This window comes from Nannospalax galili, unplaced genomic scaffold (assembly GCF_000622305.1).
Source record: "Nannospalax galili isolate Female #2095 unplaced genomic scaffold, S.galili_v1.0 scaffold114, whole genome shotgun sequence".
NCBI classification, from domain to species: domain Eukaryota; kingdom Metazoa; phylum Chordata; class Mammalia; order Rodentia; family Spalacidae; genus Nannospalax; species Nannospalax galili.
In genome coordinates, this window is record NW_008336930.1 from 4,267,278 (window position 1) to 4,287,373 (window position 20,096).

The 20,096-nt window shown below is 42.9% G+C and overlaps 1 long non-coding RNA gene across 1 annotated transcript in view; it reads left to right on the forward strand.

The window, feature by feature from the left end:
• Positions 1-19,829, forward strand: part of LOC115070097 — a 99,883-nt gene extending 80,054 nt beyond the window's left edge. Inside the window, exon 3 of the long non-coding RNA XR_003849297.1 lies at positions 19,712-19,829. This is a non-coding gene — a long non-coding RNA (uncharacterized LOC115070097). The remainder of the gene's footprint in view (positions 1-19,711) is intronic.
• Positions 19,830-20,096: the final 267 nt, after the last annotated feature.

Sequence of the window (20,096 nt, forward strand, 5' to 3'; positions counted from 1 at the left end):
AGAAAGCTAGAAATTAGCATACAGGGCATAGCAGAAAAGAGTCTAGTCTAGTCTACTCCCTGCCAGTATCCTTTCTGCCTCACCGGGCAGTGACTACTATTTCAAGAGGTATTTGAAAATGGATTATCCAGCCTTTTTCTTCTTCCTGTTCTTGTGTGTGCGTGTATGTGCATGCCCATATTCATGTGTGTGAGTCTGTGTGTGTAGAAGTGAGTGGTCAACCTCACTGGTCATTCTTTAGATGCTGTTCATTTTATTTCTTTTTTAAGACAGGGTCTTGACTAGCCTGACATTTGCTAAATAGGCTAGGCTGGCAACCAGTGAGCCTCGGATTCACTGGCCCTTCCTCCCCAGCTCTGGGATTACATGCATAGGCCACCAAACCTGGCTCATGTGAAAAACGTGAGTTCCAGGGATCAAATGCACTTTACCAACTAAACCATGTCCTCAGCCTCTCTCTGTCTCTTCATTCTTTCATTCATCCTTTATCTCACAGAGGGACTTGAATTGTCTTCTTAGAGTAGAGTTCTCCCATTGCTTTGCTGTCTTAAGTAGGTGCTACTGGAGTGCATCACATTCAGGGCCAGTTAGACTCTTCAGTTTTCTCATGATGGTTTTGGGGACATAGTCATAGAGGGACCGGATTTTAGGCTGGGGTTTCTTCCTCTCTTGCCCTGGGAGGCTTGGGGCTTGCAGACCGTTTCTGTTCTTGGATCTTTTCCCGAGATGATGGGATGTAAGTGGTATTGCTTGTGTAGGGCCAGGTGTGGGCCCCAAAACAAGGTCTTCCCCAGGCTCTGCATTTTACCTCTGATGCACCACTGGGAGGCATTACAGCACAGTGTGAACCAGCTTCAGCCCTGGCTCCTCCATTTGATCACTATGTGACCTTAAGCAGGTGACTTTCCATCTCTGAGCCAGTCTTGGTTTGTTAAGGCTATGTGCCTACACCAGTGTTACTATGAGGAGTCAGGTGAGAAATTGCACATCAAGGGCTGAACACCGCCTTTGGCACAAAGTAAAGGTTGAGGAAATGACAGGGATCATCATCATCTTTGTTGTAAACAGCCCTCTCCAACATAGGAAGCCAAGTCTAGTTTTGTTAAGTAACTTTATTTGGTTTCCAAAAAATGGTGTGCTAATTGTTTTATTACATTTTATGTGTTTGTATATATATGTATGTCTTTGAAAATCTGTATGTATATATCCATTTAAGTTTCTTTTTCTAAAATATATAGGGATTATATTTTGGAGTCAGTGAACCATGATGAAATTGGTTTGTATTTTTTTCCTAAAAACAATTGCTATAAATGATCATTATGTAGACTGTCCAAATGAAAAAGAATGTGGAAATGGAAGTTAAAAGAACCCAAGGAACCTCAGTGTTAAAAGAGGACCAGCAACCGAGTAGATTTTAAAAAAATCTTAGTATGTGTTTGTGATGTGTGTGCAGTTCATGTGAGTGATTGTGGGTGTATCTGTGCTCTGTATCTGTCCTCTGTGGAGGTCAGAGGACAACTTGAGTGTGAGTCTTTGCCTTCTACCATGTTTGAGACAGGGGTCTCCTGTTGTTTGCCTCTGTGTACCCAGGCTGGCTGGCCTGTGAGCTTCTGGGGAGTCTCCTGTCTCTACTTTGCATCTCGTCACAGGCACACATAGGAGCAATGCGTAGGAGACGTGCATTATGCTGTCCTTCTTTTATGTGGTTTCTAGGGATCTGAACTCAGGTTCTCACACTTATGGCATAAACACTTTACCTACTGAACTATCTCCCCAGCCCTAGAGTCCCTATTTTTATAATCTGGGTATTTATAAAACACTGGTACTGCCTTGTATTAAGAATGCATGGCACAAAATAAGCCGTTTTGGGGTGAGAATAAATATATTTTTGATTAATGCTACAACTTGTAGACTTGTAATCAGGAGTGGCTTATCAACATCTTCTCAAAGTCTGACATTCCACATGGAGTGCCCCAGTGGAGGAAATGGAGCACTCTGTGAATGCTTTTCCAGTTGAATTCCGCACACATGAATTATGACAAGCGAGACTGACTGCGCTGTGGTTTGTTGTGTCTGCTCTGGTTCCTACTTTTAAAGTTGCAGTTGCATTTGGTCATTTGAAGCTTATTTTCACAGTCTGGCCAAGCCAGCAGGGTCCCAGGACTCTGCGGGGGACATAAACTGCCTGCCTTTAAGTTGTAGTGCTCAGTAGATAAGCATTTCAAGACCACATTGCATCATACTGAAGGACTTAGGCGCTTATTTAACATACATTATTTTACTTAATTTAGATATTTAATGGAAAGAAAAGCCTTTTATTATCACCGGAGGAAAGAACTGCCAAACATTGGGAGGCTTGGTTGAAATATTATAATGGATGGACAGAGTGCAAATATCTTTCACCAGCTTACATAATTGGGTGTTTAATAATGCTTGTTTCTTTAAATTTAGCACATGTATACCAGACATTTGCACTTTGTAAATTATGTTGTAGTTCAAGAAACTTCATTTATTAGAAATTGGTTTTAATGGGGAATGTACTGATTTTTCCACTTTGATTTATGTTTATTCCATGAGCCTGGATTCGGAGCTCATACCAGGAAGAAACACTTCCATCCTGTCTTTAGCAAACTTAACCATGAACGCTAGCTGGGTCTGCTCACCTGACTGTCCACAATATTGCTATGAGTTGTGTTTGGTAGGCATCAGCACCTTGTGAAGGTCTGGGCTTGGATGATTGGGGTTGGCACCTGTGCTACCAGGAGTGGGTTACACATGGAAGTCTAGGGGGAGCCCTAACTTCTTGTTGTACCCGTGTTTCCCCATCTGGGCTGGCTCACGTGACCAAAACCTGGGACACACTGATGCTTTGTTGGGGATCCACTCTTATACTTCCAGGAAGGAGGTGAGGAACTTTGATGGGCTACAGAGTGAACCTCTCTCCATCATCACATTGAAGCTCTAACCCTGCAGTAGTTCAGAGTAGAGCTTTCTTTGGAGATAGGGTCTTTAAAATTTTTTATATTTTATGTGCACAGGTGTTTTCTCTGCATGTATGTAAGTGCATCATGTGTGGCCAGTGCCTGTGGAGGCCAGAAGAGGGCATTGGGTCTCCTAGAACTTAGGTTTATGGATGGTTGTTAGCCATCATGGGGGTGCTGGGAGCTGAACCCAGGTCCTCTGCAAGGGTACCCAGTGCTGAGTCATCTCTCCAGTCTTTGGAGAGAGGGTCTTTAAAGTGGTGGTGAAGAAAAAAAAAAATCATTAAAATTAGATCATAGGGCTGAGGAGGTAGCTCATGCCAACTTGATATCAGCCCCTAGAACCGATATACAAAATTTGGGTATGGTAGTAGGCACTTGTGATCCCAGGGCTAGGGAGATGGAGACAGGCAAATTCCCTGGAGCTCTCTGGCCAGCATCCTAATTGAATTGGAGAATTTCATGTCAGTGAGGGAGCCTGTCTCAAATAAAATCATATGAACAAACTTAGGAGCTTATTTAACATACACTATTTAACTTAATTTAGTATTTAATAGAAAGAAAAGCCTTTTATCATCACTGAAGGAAAGAACTGTCAAACACTGAGAGACTTGCTTGAAATATTACAGTGAGTAGACAGAGGGCAGATACATTTCATTAGGATAGCACTTGAGGAAAAGGACACCACCTTTACGAGGATACCCATACACCTGAGCATGCATCCCTACACGTTTACCTACACATACATATACACACATACATAAGGAGATAAACTGATCCTTAGAGTAGGCTCTAATTGAATGTGACACATGGAGGGAAAGCCATGGGATGAGGCAGGGGAACGACTGCCATGGATAACACAAGGGGAGAGGGCTCAGAAGTCACACTTTGCCAACACCTTGATCTTGGAGTTCCAGCCTCCAGAACAATGGGAAAATTTGTCATTTCAGTCCCTTGGGCTGTGGCATTTTGTTAGGGAAGCCACATCTTGCTCCCACAGGACCAAATGAGGATGTCCGTAGGGCACATGCCATTTGAAAAATCCAATTCCAGATGGGAACGCACAGTTTACATGTGGGAAAGGATGGCAAGAAAACCATTACAGGGGAGGAGAAAACCTACAGAGATTGACAACATGCCTGTGGAGGGAGAACTGCGTTTGGCATACACGAAAGTAATAATCATAGTGAGTGATTGATAACTCGTGTGGGCTGGATGCAGCATCAAGGAGCTTGTATGCATGATCTTTCTGTTCTTGCTGTGGTCCTGTGGGCTAGGAGCCCTGTTACCTCCATCATGTGACTAAAGAGACTTGGGCAAAGAGGGTCAGTGGCATCCAGGACATTGAAAGCCAACCCAGTATAGGTGTTGGAATGGGAAGCCGAGTGTCTTACTGTACATCCACATTATTGATTTGATTGTCCTGAGAGCTGGGGTCAAGTTAGCACTGGACTTGGATCCATCATGGTTGGTTAGCAGATGTTAGGACACATTATCTTGGGACTACATTTGAGTCCCATCTACTGAGAGGTGTGTTCAGCCTGGAAAAGGTGTGACTAGTAATAAAAATCCTGTATGTGACCCCTGATGAATACCCTGTTCACTCATGTGCTCATCCTCGGAGTGGCCCTGTGGCCCTGAGCACTGAGCAGCATCCACAGAACTTGTCCGAGGATACTTCACACCCCAGCAATTACTCTAGGCAGGACCTCTAACCAGCAGGTAGCATGCCTTCCTCCAGAGCCCATCCTGCAGCTGCATCTGTTACAGGAGAAGAAAAAGGGCTCTTGCTGTTGGGGATTTGTACATGTCTGTATGTACGTGTTTGTATGTATTGGTGTGCATGTGTGTGTATGTGCATATGAAGGCCAGAGGTCACCCTCTGCTGTCATTCCTCAGGCACTCCACCACGTGGGGGGGGAGGGAGGGAGGGAGAGAGAGAGAGAGAGAGAGAGAGAGAGAGAAATCTTTTAATTGTCTTAATTGGCATGAAGCTTGCCAAGTAAGCTGGGCTGGCTAGAGAGTGGGGGGACGGGGAGAGAGAGGCCGACTCTCTCTTATCAGAATAGAGCTTGCCAGGTTGGCTAAGCTGTCTGGCCAGTAAACCCAGAGATCTGCCTGGCTCCACCTCTCCAGTGCTGGGATTACAAGTGTGTACACCATACCTGGGTTTTTAATGTGGGTTCTGGGGATCAAAATCAGGTCCTTTTGCTTGTAAGGCAAACACTTTACCCACTAAGTTGTCTCCCAAGCTCCCATTTAAGCTTTTAAAAACAACAAAAAAGATGTTGTTCCTCTTTCCCCTTATTGCTAAAGTGATTTATGATAAATGTAAAAAAAATAAATAAAGTGAAAGCAAAGCAAAAATAAATAAAAATATCTATTAGCTTCTAAAAAGAATTACTGCTAGTGTTTTTCTGTGTGCTTTTCTGGAATTTTTTTTTCCTCCTAGGAAAATATACTTAATGTAGCTATAAATACACTAATACCTTCATGAGGGACAACTTTGGTAGAAGAGAGCAAGGGCTTTCAAGTAAGACTTGGGTTTAAATCCTAGTTACCCCTTAGTAGTTATATGACTTTGGATAAGTTATTTCTCGTGGTTACCATTTTCTGTCTTTAAAATGGGGCTAATAAAACTCACTTCCTGGGTTTTGCGATAGCCCAGCCTATGTAATGAGCTCATATGTAGCCATTGCCACACAGTTAATACTCAAACCATAACTTTAAAAAAATAAATTTTTGCAACATATTTTTGTTCCTTAGCAACACGTCATTCAACAAATATTTGATGAGTAAGTATGATTTGGGGGGTCACAGGCCCTTCTTTGTCCTTATTTATTTAAACAATGTTTTTTAACAGTTGAATAACATTTCATTCTCACTGTGAATCATACTTCAGTTTTAAGTGGACATTTGTTTTCCTCAGGTTTTATGTCTTATAGATAATGTTGTGATGTATTTCTTTGCAACCTTGCAATAAGTTTTTCCCATTGACCACTATTTCATTAGCATCTGTTCTGAAGGGCAAATAGGAATGAGTGATTTTCTGAGCACTGAAGCAGTGCTAAATTACCCTTTAGAAAAGTGCCCATTTTTGTTCAGGAAACCTTGCTGTCATTTATATTGATGGACACAAAAGAAAACTAGCATAATTATGCTCTCTTGGTTCCTGACCCAAATCTTGTATGGTGAAGACCTAACAACAACTCTTAGATCTGAGAAAGAGGGAGGAGTTAGGAATGTTTAATTCATCGTGTGGTCCAGGCAGAGAGATGACTCTCAATGTGTAGCCCATCCTTTGCAGGTGCTGGGCTCAAAGTTATTGTTTTGCTATTTTTTTAAGCTTTCTTTTTATTTTATATCTATGTGTATGTATGTGCAACATGCAGTTTCCCATGGTGATCAGAAGAGGGCATCAGATTCCTTGGAACTGGAGTTAGAGACAGTTGTAAGCTGCCTGATGTGGTTCTGGGAACTGAACCCGGGTCCTCTGCAAGAGCAGCAAAGCTCTTAACTGCTGAGCCATTCTGTTTTAGCCCCCGGGTGTTCCTTTATTCCTGTTCCTTTCCCTGCCCCTTTCCTCCTGTACCTCCCCTTTCCTCACACCACCCCCCCCGCCCCGTGTTTGCAGGTACATGCCCCTGAAAAGTTTGACTCCATTTAAAAGACTTCCAGGTAGACGGTGTAATCTCATCCTTGACTCTTTTTGGTTGGTGCTGATGGGTGGCACCCAGGGCCAACTACATGTTAGGTGAATGCTCAAGCAGGAAGCCATCCCTGTTGCCTGATGATCTCATTCAGTAGACAGGTGACTCCATGGAGAAGGTGAAGGAGAAGAGGAGAGGTCAGTGCCCACCATTGTGAGTCAGAAGGAAAGGGGAGAATTGCAAGGAGCATGAGAGGGGTGGAAAACATCAACCAGCACAGCCTGATGAGAGGATTGAGTGGGTGCCTGGCTAAGGCATGCACCCCTCTCCTTGTGCCCAGTCTGTGGAGGTGTCCCATCATGTTGCAAATAGCTAAAGAGGAGTGACTTGGCTCCTTACTTTCTTGCTTCCCAGGATTTGTCTGACTCTAAGCTGGAAGCCAAGAGATGTTAGACTATGGGAGGCAATGTGGAGCTCAGAGTAGAGTTATAGCCTTGAATTCCCATTCAGCTTTATTGTGGGAGACTTTCCAGGCTTCCTACTATTTCCTGCTGAGCTGAGGAAGGTTGACCCTCCATAGCACTCACAATTAATGGAGGAGACTTGGGTCTTATGGCTCTGTCACTTGACTAATTCTCCAGTCTGTATTTTCCCTTCTGCATGATAATGACATCAACTTCTGCTACTGTTGTAAGCATAGTAAGAAGCAGGGTGACAATTCTGAGTGCAGGTAGGATGATACCCAGGATGCACTGTGGTAAAGGCTTCCTAGCTGAAGCCTACCTACCCTGTTAAACACCTGGGTAAAGACCAGGGTAGTCCTTCTTTTTCTGTTGATAATAAGTTTTCATCCCTTTGAGTCCTGGACACTTTTCTTTGTTGATATTCATCTGCTTATCAGTTCTTCCGGTCTCCAAAAATGCTGCCAAATCACAAATTCCCTGCTCTGGGATGCGTATTCTTCCTGTCTGAACAACACATGTTGCCCTTAGATCTCACATAACTCTGTGCTAGTTGTTTTCTTCTTATCTACTTACTGTTATCTTTTTTGTTTTTTTAATTTGTAGAATTTTCTGGAAGTTCTTCCTCAGTCATTTCATTACTCATGTACTTTATTGGTTTTAAAGACTGAGGAAAATTGACTTCAAGGCAAAGGGTCAGAGATTGTCTGGCTGAGGATGTCTTTCCCAGTTGAGTCACCTGTCTGCTCAGACACTAAGGACTGATGCATTCCTGATGACACATTCCTGGCCAGTGTCAACTCCAGTTTGAAATTTCATTTCTGTTCCTTTTAAGTTGTGGAAACTCAGATTCTACTGAAGACCATTCCAGACCACTTCAAGGATGGTATCCATCCACTGATGTGGCCTAGAATTCTCACAAGTGATGCTTTTCATTTGAGGCATGGAATGTGACATGGTATTTATTGTTCAGGGATTCAGTATTGTCATTTTATCTAAAGGAAACCTAGGCTATGAGAAGTTCATTGGCATGAAAAAGGTCTCACATCTGGGCTTGAGTGATGGCTCAGTGGTTAAGAGCACTGATTGCTCTTGCAGAGGACCTAGATTTAATTCCCAGCACTCAAATGACAGCTAACAACCATCAATACCATCAGTTAACTCCAGTTTCAGGAGATCAACGCCTTCTTCTGGCTTTGCAGGCATTGCACAACATGGGACATGGGTGTACTTATACACATACAGGAAAAACACTCATACACTAAATAAATAAATAAATAAGTAAATAATGAAGAATGAATGAATGAATAATAGATAATAGATAATATTTTAAAAGATTTTAAAAAAGGTCTAAAATCATTGTTGGCAAAGCCGGGGCAAACTGGATTTCCCCACTAATTTGTCATGTAATATATACTCATCACCACAGAAACCTGTTTTCCTCCTACTTTAAAAGTCAGTGAGAAGCTATTTATTTTGGTCTTCTTTCTTGATAAAGATGACTTGTGTGCCAGGAAGGATGACTGACTCTTGGCTCCCCTCGTCCAGCATATCCTCAGAGCATATTAAAATTCCAGAAAACAAATATAGCTTGTATGCTTGTTCTCTTGTGCCTGTGGGCCATGTACATTTTTATCTGTAATGGTGTCTGTACCTTCCACTGCCATCCCTTCCTTCCAAGGCTACACTTGCTGAAATAATGCTTAGTAACTGAGGGTCATACGATGATATGACAACTTTGTTAGTTTTTATGTATGTATGCATGCATGCCTATGTCTTTCCCAGTCACTCTCCACTGATTTATCTATTTGTTTGTTTGTTTGTTTATTTATTTATTTATTTATTTATTTATTTACATGAATATTTATTTTTATGTGTATTGCCTGCATGTATGGCAGTGCGCCCCTGTCGTGCAATGCCCAAAGAAGTCAGAAGAGGGTGTTGGATCCCCTGGAACTGGAGATAACAGATAACAGTTGTTAGCCACCATGTAGGTGCTGGGAATTGAATTCAGGTCCTCTGCAAGAGAAGCCACTGCTCTTAACTCCTGAGCCATTTCTCCAGCCCTTCCACCTTATTTTTTGAGGTATGGTCTCTTGCTGAACCTGTAACTCACCAGTTCAGCTAGCAAGCCTCAGAGACTCTCCTCTCTCTACCACCCAGGGATTATAGGCATATGCTACTGTCCTCATCATTTTCACAAGGGTCCTGCGCATTGAACTTTACCCACTGAATCATCTACCTAGCCATTTTAAAAAATTTAACTTGGACATGAGCTTAGAAAATATTTAGGGGGTTTGGAGTATTACTCCTTTTAGCAAAGAATCTTGGCCTATATATTCGATCCTTTAAGTAATTTGTAATTAGCCTCGAAGCCTGGTAGTAAGGTATCTTTTGTTTCTGGCTGGAATGCTAGAGCACAAAGAACACTCTAGAGGAATCTTGGTCCAGGCACAAGGGAACTTTACAGTGGACTCCACAGGGTGTTCTGGTGATTCCATGAAACCAGTGATTTTAAATCCTACTTCAAGGATTGTGGATTTCTTCAGATATTTTTAAATTTTATTCCAGAATTTCAAGCAATGTATTTTGATCATATTCAGCGCCCCTTCCCCTCTCCATCCCATCCCACCATCCTTTCCCCCAATTTCCTGTCCTCCAGATAGTTCCTTTTTTTTTTTTTGGTCTTTTCGAGACAGGGTCTCCCTGTAGCCCCAGCTGTCCTGGAGCTCACTTTGTAGACCAGGCTGGCCTTGACTTCACAGAGATCTGCCTGACTCTGCTGGGATTAAAGGCGTGCACCACCACGCCCAGCTGATAGTTCCATTTTTATGCCTTCTCTTGACTCTTATCTTTCCCAATAATGGAAGGATTGTGGTTTTGTATTTAAAGCTTCCACTCTTGTAGTAATTGTGAAACAGAAATCATTACACAAAACTGTTCTCAAAAGAATTGTAGTTGATACTATGTCTTAGTTGGTTTCTCATTCTTTGCAATGTGGCTTTATTTTTCTTCCCATATCAGCTGTTAGGCTGGTTATGTAACCTTTTCGTGGAAACTCCAGTTGTCATGAATTAACATGACCACCTCCAATATTGTCCTGGCTGACTACATGTTCTTCATGTTCAATGTTCCCTCTGGAGAAATTGTGACAGATTTGATGCTCCTCACTTTTTGCAGGACTCAGCATTTTAATTTTTACTTTTCAGTAGCATAATCATTTTTATCAACACCATCAACATGGTTCTTATTCTCATCCAACAGAGAGCCTAGTTCAGTCTTTTGAATAAAAATATATGTTCACCTCCCTTGTGTGAAGATGAAATAAGATAATTTGTTTACCACCTTGAGTTGTTTATCACCAGGCTCTGGAAAATATGTTTTGAATTTAGAAGTGTGAAAAACAAGTGTGCTAGCTATCAAAAATGCTCTCCCTTCTAATCGACATGTTTATAGAAGAAGAGACAAAACAAAATGCTTTATCATGATAAGCCTGGCCAATCAGAAGAAAGTAAACATGTTTACCACAGAAACCTTATAAAGAACCCAGATGGCAGCCAGCTCTCTGTTCACTTGCCTGTCTTTTCAGGGAGCTGTAGAAGTTCCCCTGGCCCTTAGGGACAGGGGTACCACCTCCTCTCCTGACAGGCAACAAGCCTTCGAGCCCTGCTGGCCTAGCTAAACCCAGCTGGCCAGTGGAAACAGGGAGGTTCATCTCTTATGTTGTTGAATTGGATCAGGAGTGGAAGATAGCCTGGGGTTCCATGATTCTTAAATAGCCATTTGTCATAGTTTGACTGTCATGGAGGTTTCTGGGGACTCTTCCTGACTCCTGTAGTAGAGCCCTCTGTGTCCCCAGCACTGTTGTGTCAGTAGGGTATAAACTATGAATCATTCTCACCTGTCTCCTGCAAGCCTCATGAGGTAATTGAATAGTTCATACAGGAAGTTAGAGAAAGGACAAGAACTTCCTGAACTGTACAGGGCTTTTTAGGGTTCTGGGTACCACAGAGGGAGTCTTAGCCAATGTTACTTGAGGAGCAAGTTGGGGAGAAGTGACCCAGGAGGAAGTGCCTCCATGGGAGGCTGCTAATCAAGGAAGGATTTCAGGACTTGGGATCTTAGAGGTAGAGCCAGTCTGTAGGATGGTGTGATTCACTCTTTGACCATGTCCTCAGATGTAGTGGGAATAGAAAAGATTTTCATTAATGGATTGAACAGACTGTTTATCACTGTTACAGACACCTAAGAACTAGGTTAAAAGAGGAAAGGTTGATTTCAGCTCATGGTTTCTGAGGTTTCAGCCCGATGCATTGTGTCATGACAGAGAGCATATGGTCAAACAAACAGCTCACCTCCTGGCAGTCAGGAAGCAGAGGCAGAGTAGGAGAGACAGAGGAGAAGATCCACCTTTCTAGGGCCTGCTCCCAGTGACCTACTTCCCATAAGTAAGCCCTGCCTCCTACTTTTTACCAACTCCCAGAAAGACCATCATATGATGCATCCATCAAGAGATTAATATGTTAAGTCAGAACCCTCAGGATTCACTTACTTCCCCCCCCAAAAAAAACCCTTCAAGGGAGCCAAGCCTATACACATGAGTGTATAGGGTCATTTCTTTTCCAGATCGTAGCAACTAAGCAAGTCTGTCTGTGTGGCGGTATACATGATTCCAGTTTTCAAGTGCAGAGGAACTTGCTCAGGGTTACAGCCGCTGAGTGGATCAGCTGGGATAGAGCCTAGTCAGATCTGCAGCCCACACTCTTGGGTACTGCATTATACTGCTTCTCAAATGTATCAGAAGTTTCCAAGCCTAAGAGAGACAGAATAAGGAAATTTGTAGTTACTCATTCAAGATCTCACATACATATATCCTGAGCACCTTATCTGTCCCAGACCTAGTTAAGTCTTGGCAGCTTGGCTGTCAGAAGGACCATCTTCTGGTGGCCATCCTGAAGGAATGTATGTAGACGGAAACTATGAACCCAGTAATAGGATACCCTTGATATTGGGAGAGATATGCTATGTGACTGAGCTTGGGCAGTGGTTCCTTTGCATGTGTTCATGGTGATAAGGATCTCAAAAGATCCAGGTATCTACAGTGTAGAAGAATGATGATGTGTTCTTGTGGGTTGGTGCTGGCAAAGCAGCCTGTTTGCTTCAGTAGAGACATCCTCCAGGCTAACTTTCTTCTTTGTTTGCCTGATGAGGGACAAGTGACTTTAGAAAAACAGGTGTATATAGAAGGAAAAACTCCACTGGATTGTTGGCCCTGGGATGGGTGGGACATGTAAGCATTGGAGCCAAAGTAGAGATCTGGGAGGTGGGAGGGGGGAATAGTGCTAGGCCTCATTCCTGAAGAGGGGTGTAATTAAGAAGGAGTGGGTCTGTAACTTCTAAGCAGGGCTCAGCCTAGGTGGAGGCAGGGTCCCCTTGGAGGCCCCAGGAAGAACTTCCCCCCACCAACATTTCAAAGGGAGTGTCCTGAATACTTGTGTGTGTATGTATGTGGAGAAGAAGTACATAAACAAACCAGCCAGGTTGAGCCTGGGTGATCTAGAAAAGTAATTACATAGAACCATATTTCCTCATGTGTTCTAATTAATCTAGTGGGCTTACTTAAAAACTTGTTTTTTTGAGCACACATACCAATATGTCCTCTGGTGAGTTGAAAGAAATCTTCCTAGAGAAGATTTAGTAAGGGGAATAGTGATTAGTTCTGAGGAACTTAATTGAACAGAAGTGAGTGTTAAGCCAAGGCATTGCAGTGACCCATTGAATAACCATGACTGTCTCTGTTGCTTGTTTAGAGTACACTCAAATTGTTATTATTTTAAAAAGAGCAATATTATTTGTTCTTCTCCAAGTCTTAATTGAGGAAGATTGGCATTTTATTTATGAGCTGACAGCACACCTTCTCTTTTTTTCTTCTTCAGCCGAAACGGTTTTTGAACTGGGTTCAGCGTTGTCAGAAAGTTATTCACAGGAGCTGGTGATGGAGCCTGCTCCACCCACCTCTGTTCCCTTTCTATTTTGGTGCCATTTGCAACAAAGGAAACGAAGTTAGTAAATTAGAACAGGATTGAAGCTCTCACAGCGCACTTCTTGGGTTGTATAACGGATTGGACGCAGTGAGCCTGCTCCTCCTGTGGCATGTGGGATCTGAAAGGAAGTCTGTCTGGACCTTAGGAGAGAGATGCTCTTGGGCCTGGGGCTCCAGACCTTCTGACCAATCTGATTTAGCTGTTGCAGAAGCCACCTCTTGCTGTATGATTATGTATTCATATTACATATACATTTGTGCATATTTGTGTGCATACATATTTCTATTATGTCTGTAAAAAATTCCAAGTTTTGCATTCTTAATGCAAGTGATACTTAATACCAACATTGAATTAGGTTTTTTTTTTTTTTTTTTTTTTTGTCAGAGTTTCTGAAAGAAATAGATGGTTTCTATCTCTTGTAAAGTGAAGGGATAAGAGCACTGTGGATTATAGGGAGTGAACCTGGAGACAGTATTTGTATGGAGTGCCAGGCCTGGTCAGTCTGCAATCCCTAGCAGGGAGGCAGAGCTACAGGAATGAATATCCTGTCTTCTCTGTTCTTGGGAGGTGACACCTGTGATTGGCTAAAACCAGCTGGATGCTAGAGGCAACTCTCAGGACCCTAGCCAGGCTGGGAGGTGGTGGGCAGAGCACCTGGAGAAGCAAAGAGAAAAGCATCCTTCCATTTTTGATTTGGGAATGTCTTTGCACATCGCACTGTCGTGTGTAACCTGAGCCCAGCAGGAGAAGTCAAGGTGGAGGACACATTTCCTGATCTTCAGTAGTGCTAGGCTGGGGAACACCCAGCTTTACAGCAGAGGTTCTCACAGTGGTGTTCCTGGGCCAGTAGCACCAACATCATCTGAGAGAAATTCCCAGTCCCTGTCTCAGACCTACTGAATAAGAAACTAGGGTTTAGCTGTGTGCCCTGGAGCATACCTTTAATCCCAGCACTCAAGAGGCAGAAGCATGTGGATCTCTGTGAGTTCAAGGCCAGCCTGGTTTACATAGGAAGTTCCAGACCAACTGGGAGTGTAGGGAGACCCTGTCTTAAAAAACAAAAAAAAAAAAAGAAAGAATAAAAGGAAAAAAACAAAACTAGGGCTTAGAGGGACAGCAATCTATGTTCTAGAAACCCCCATGGAGATTCTCTCGCTTGATCTAGTTGGAACACTACTGCTGGAGGCTTAGGAACCGAGCTACCCCTGGTAGTGAACCAGGGAGAAAGAGGGTTGCCTAGAGGGTTCTTAGTCTCATTCATAAAAGAATTTGAGAATGGACCCAAACGGAAGCTTTTACAATTTTATTGGAATCTTAAAGAAAAATCCTCAGGGCAGGCGAGCTGGTAATCTTGACAGCTGCCTTGAGGAGGTGAATAGTGGGAAGAAGGAAAGAAAGCTATAGAGCCATGCAGGTTTAGAGCCTGCATGGAGGTCAGACACATGGCTGACTCGCAGCCACATGGCTGGGAGAAGGAAGCTTTAGAGAAAAAGTAAAGAACTACAAGATGCTAGGGGCAGCCCAAAGCCTTAGAGAAAGCATGTTTAGTAAGAAAGGCATGAAGAAGAAAAGGAGAAATTACACCTTCCTGAAGAGTTCTGCAAAGTGGACAGACTTACGGAGACCTGCATGGCTGTGGCTGGTCTGTAGTTCTGTGGGTGTGGGGGTGGGGTGTCCTGAGCTAGTTCCAGGCAGGAAATACTCACTACCTTATTAATACACCAGGTATTCCTCCCCTATCTATTTAGCATAACTTAAGGTGACCTGCCTTCCTGGGAGTGGTTCTATCATGAGGTAATTGACCAGTGAGACTGGAAAAGTGGGTCCTCCGACAGATAGACTAGACATCTTTTATAGTCTGAATCAGTTCAGTTTATGGGGTTTATTGATACTCTTAACAGTAGCATGCTTAGAAATGCCTCATGCAAGAATTCACAGCTTGCAGTTCTGCAGGCCCATAGTCCATCCTCTTTAGGATAGAGGGTCTTCATTAGAAATGGAATCCTGATTACATGTAGACATTGGGGGCGGGGGTAGGGGCATGGGGCAAGTACCCAGAGTAGTTGCGGCCTTTAATTTCCAACTTCTCTCAGCTTAAACCATGCAGGGCGGTTCCAGGGCAATCCAGGCTTTGAGAGGTTGTTTTTGAAAAACAGATGCAAACTCTGCCTGTGCTGTTGTTGTTTTCCTGGTGCCTGGCAGTGTTTGGTAAACAACTTGATTGCTAGGTCCTGGCCTCCAGGGAACCACAGCTGCTCTTCCCAGCTCCCTGCAGACTTTTGTACCAAGCAGAGATTGCTTCAGGGAAAAATAAACAGGGGAGAACAAAACAAGAAAACAGCACTGTTGTTTTGTTGCTGGCTCTACCTGTTTTTCCCAGAGTTGTTTTGTAACCACAGGCCCTGGGCTTTGGTTCTTTTGCTTTCACAAAAAAACAAGGCAGGCCCCTGTGGCATTCTAGCCATTTTTTTTTTTTTTTTTTTTTTTTTTTTTTCCTGTGTGGCTAGACAGTAGCATTTGGAAGTAGCCACAGGACTTGTAAAATCTTGGAAAGGAGTTAGTGACCACTGCCAGGATGTATGCATTTTTAAATATGTAAATGGAGAAGGGAGAAAGCTTCATTCTTTCTAATGACCCCCAGGATGGTAATCTGGCTTTTCAAATCTCTAGGAAAACAGATTGAATGTGGTACAGTTAATGTTTCAGCACTTCGAGGCTTTTCTCTAAAATATTTTAATGGACTTTTAATTTATTGCAGCTCTTGATTAGCAGGTTGGAGGCAGGGTTACAGCTGACCTCCTGGGCCAAGGCCTCTGTGGGGCTGTCAGGGAGTGGAAGAGAACAAAGACTCTGGAGTTTGCAGCCAGAACTTCCCAACACTGAGCCCCCAGTGCCTTGATGTTCAGTACTCAGAGGGCAGTGCAGTGGGCTGTAGTGTCTGGTACAGCTAGGTGTCTAGTAGACACTCAGATCTCTGGAACCTGAAGGCGAAAGTCTGTGGAAGGTGAGAATCTCCATCTGAAGTAGTGGCTGAGTTTGAATGTGTAGCCCTGGCCTTGATATAACTGTAACTATAGTCTGAATAAAGAACAAATGAGTTAGGAATAGGAAGTAGATCTAGGGTTATAAGATGTGTGTGTGTGTGTGTGTGTGTGTGTGTGTGTGTGTATTTAAATTTTTTTAAGGCTTTGCTGGTCGTTTTGGCTCTCCCCCACTTTTTGAAATCCTCTGAATCATTTCCTTTGGCCTGTGATTAGACTTTCAGACACCTTCGAAGGAGGTGATAAACTCCTTTTTATCTCAAAAGCTCTCCTTTCACCTTCCATTCTGAAAGATAGTTTTTCTGGGTATACAATTCTAGGTAGACAGCTTTTGCCTCTGGGCTGTGTTCTGGATAATTTATTTATAACTGTCTTGATTTCAGTGGCTGTATTTTTCATCTGGAGCTCAAAACACTTAAGTGTTTTACTTGGTTACAGAGCTGTGTGGAGACAATTCCTCTGTCTGCAAGATGCTCAACAGGACACACAAAAACAAAACAGAACCAGTCCACAAACCACAGTGGTGTTTGGTCCTTTATTTTTGGGTTGTCCCAGTTACTCGTCTGTATTTTAAGTCAGGCACAACAGAGCTGCTGATTAGGGTCTCAGGCTGTGGCTTGACAGTGTGTGGCTTGACTGGAAACCTGCTCCAGTACCTCAGAAAATTGAGACTCCTCCAAGGCATCTCCCCTGCCCTCTTCCTCTGGCTCTTCTTGCTGGCCTTCACTTACTGCTCAGCCCTAGGCCTCTCAGTAGCTATTCAGACTTAGTGGAATGTTTCTTCCACCCAAGTTTCTAATTCCTCCCAAACCTTGCTGAAGACAGTTCCTCTAGAAAGAAATCAACTGCCCAGAGCCCTTGGTGGTTATTGCTGCTTCCTCCCGCAGCCTCCTGTGTTCACTTGTGCCAGTGCTCTGGGCTTCCAAAATGTTCTAGAATCACAGAGATGGAGAGTAACTTCAATCATTGTTTCAAGGGTTGTAGACATTTAAAAATATATATAAACTATTAGGATATTAGGTACCATCTTTGAAATTTCTGGAATTTCACTGAATAGAAATCTGGCTTAGTGCCCCTTTTTGTAGCCATGGGCATGGGTGTGTTCCCATGTGCCTGGTGATGGTAGGATGCCCTCACTCTTCCTGTATAAGAAAAGAGGCTTCTGGGGCTTCTCTGCAGAAAGGTGACCTGTCTTCTGTTAGGTCTCCCAGCCAAGCCTCACCTAAGCCAGACTGTGTCTGAAACCTGTGTCAGAAGGCTGTCTAACATATGATCAGAAAATTTGCATTTATATGGTGGCTAGGAAAGTGGACTTCTTAGGCAAGAGTAAGCTTTACAGAACTGAGTTACTCGGGGGATCCTCTGTGCCTCAGTATTCTGTCTTAGGTACTGTGTAACGTGAATTTTATAAAATGAAATAAGTATTATAAAATCCTTCAGACTGTATCTTGTACCTAGTTTTCAATAAATGGCAATTGTATTTTAAGGGATGTTAATTTAATTTTTAAGTCATTTGTTGACTCAAGATTTGCATTGAATGCCTGCTATGAGGCAGGGCTTTTCCTTGTGTTTTGGAGTGATGAACAAAACAGAGTTCCTTTATCATGATAGTCTCATGAGGAAGACCGGTGAAAAAATGAGGAAGAAGTTTAGAGATTATGCCAAGAACTCTTGAGAGAGTGAATAGGATGATACTATCAAGAGAAAGGGGGTAAATTTAAGTAGGTGTGCAGGACAAGCTTTCCAATGGCTTATGCCCCTAATATCCAGTGATGAGAAGGAGTGAAGGAGTGATGTGTAAGGAGTAGACCAGTGGGGTCCCAGAGTGCTAGACTAACAAGGACACCAGACCTGTCTGTGGCTCACTTCCAGAGGGAGGAAGCCCCCTGGATCTGCATTGTTTGTAGAGAGGGATTAGGGGTGTGTGGCTTGAGGTCCTACCAGGGAAATAGAGAGTGAACAGACTATATAGCCTCTAGACTATATTTGGATGTTACCCAGAGAATGGGAAACATCCCAGCCCATTACTTTTCCCTATATGACAGATTCTGCAACTCTCTAAAGTCTGAGAGATGCTTTCATGGGTCTCTGTGATGTTTGTTGTGGCTAGAGAATGGGACTTGCCATTTGGTTTTGCTGTGATCCATGATTGTCATCATAGCATCTGCTGGTAGTTTGCTAGAAATGCGAAGTCTCAGGCCCATCTCAGACCTACTGAATTGGCATATTGGGACGCATTTTGAACAGCTCTCCATGGATACTTCCATGGTTTGAGGAGATTTGGAATGCATTGGGACAGATTTCTCCGCAGTAGTTGGCTTTGTGCTCTGGGGAGGACTGGAAACCTTCCGTGGACACCCAGGGGATGTGGTCTGCCACTGACTGCCAGCTCACCAGCACTGGGTGCTCATGCCAGAGTTAAAGTCCTGAACATTTGAAAAACTCTGCCCATACCCATCTTTAGCGTTGATGACAGTTGGGCATAAGAGTGATTCATAGCATAACCTGTTTAACCATGCAGCTTAAGGGAAAAGGTAATAGTTCATGTTATTTAGAATGTTTGCTTTATGAATAAAAGACAGAACAATAGAGGGACTAGGTGAGAATTTGGTTATGTCTGGACTGTGCAAATGATGGGACTAGATTCCTAAGATGCTAAATGGCTCTCCTGTTGAGTGACAGCACTGAGGTCAGAATTGAAGCTCCTCAGCTCTGTGCCCCGTCTGTTTACCAGTGTCTTCTTTCTCAGTGGAAATATTTAAGTATGGTTCTTGCAGAACTCAAAACCATCTTAAGAATGAAGTAGAATTATTTTGGACAAAATCATGGTGTTCCTTCTTTCACTAGTTTTCTTCTTTGTGATTATTATTTCAAATGACTTAAAATCATTAATTTTTAACATTTTTAACCTTTATGTTTTTCATCTTCTGGTAAAGACCAATATTTAAAGAGAAGTGGTGTGTTTATGTGTGTAAGATTTGAGTTAACATGGATTAATATTACCTGAGCCCTTTCTAATAGGACATGATAGATTTGAAACTATTTAAAGGATTTGATAGGTGATGGGGAGATGGCTCAGCAGTTGAGAATGCTGATTGTTCTTGCAGAAGATCTGGGTTTGAATCCCAGTGCCCCCATGGCAGCTAACAGCTGTCCATAACTCCAGTTCTAGGGGATACAACAGCCTCTTCTGTTCTCCGTGGGCATTACACGACACAGATGTACTTACCTTCATGCAGGCATAATACTCATACACATAAAATAAAAATAGTAAACAATATTTTAAAGGATTGATAGAAAGTGTAAGTAAGTAAAGGCCTTTTCATGTATGCTGGGGAGTTATTGATAAGTGTGTCTTTGAAAAACTACTTCCGGTTCCTTCTGCAGCCTCACACTTGATATACTGACATACCCTCTTTGGAACGGTGTTTCCCCACCTCTAGTTGATGCCCTCTTGCTGTTTTTGAGTTCAAGGAAGTAGTGGTTTTACAAGTTACATCTTAGTTATGTGTAAAAAATATTTTTGTGTTGTAGAGTTCCAGGAGCTTCTGCTGACAATCCCAGCTTCTGAGCGATGGTGAGGGCCGCACTGCCTTCTCTGATTCGCTGTCAGCCATGAACAGATGGGTGTGATGCCTGCTAGCCGAAAGGGTGAGTGAAAGTTGGTGACTATTCATCGGAAAAGTCACGAGACAAAAAAAGAAAAAGTCCATGAAGACAGTGGTCCACTGAGGAGGTGACATTTTGAGAGGAGGGATACACTCTAATATTGATTTCGTTGTGAAACCTTTTAGGATAATTTTTAGAGCAATCTGGGGATTTATAAAAGGCAAAAAGAACACAGGACAATTTTCCTTACTTGCTTTTGTTTTGTTTGAATCACATTCTAAATGGTGGGCTATGTAAATTTACCAAAACC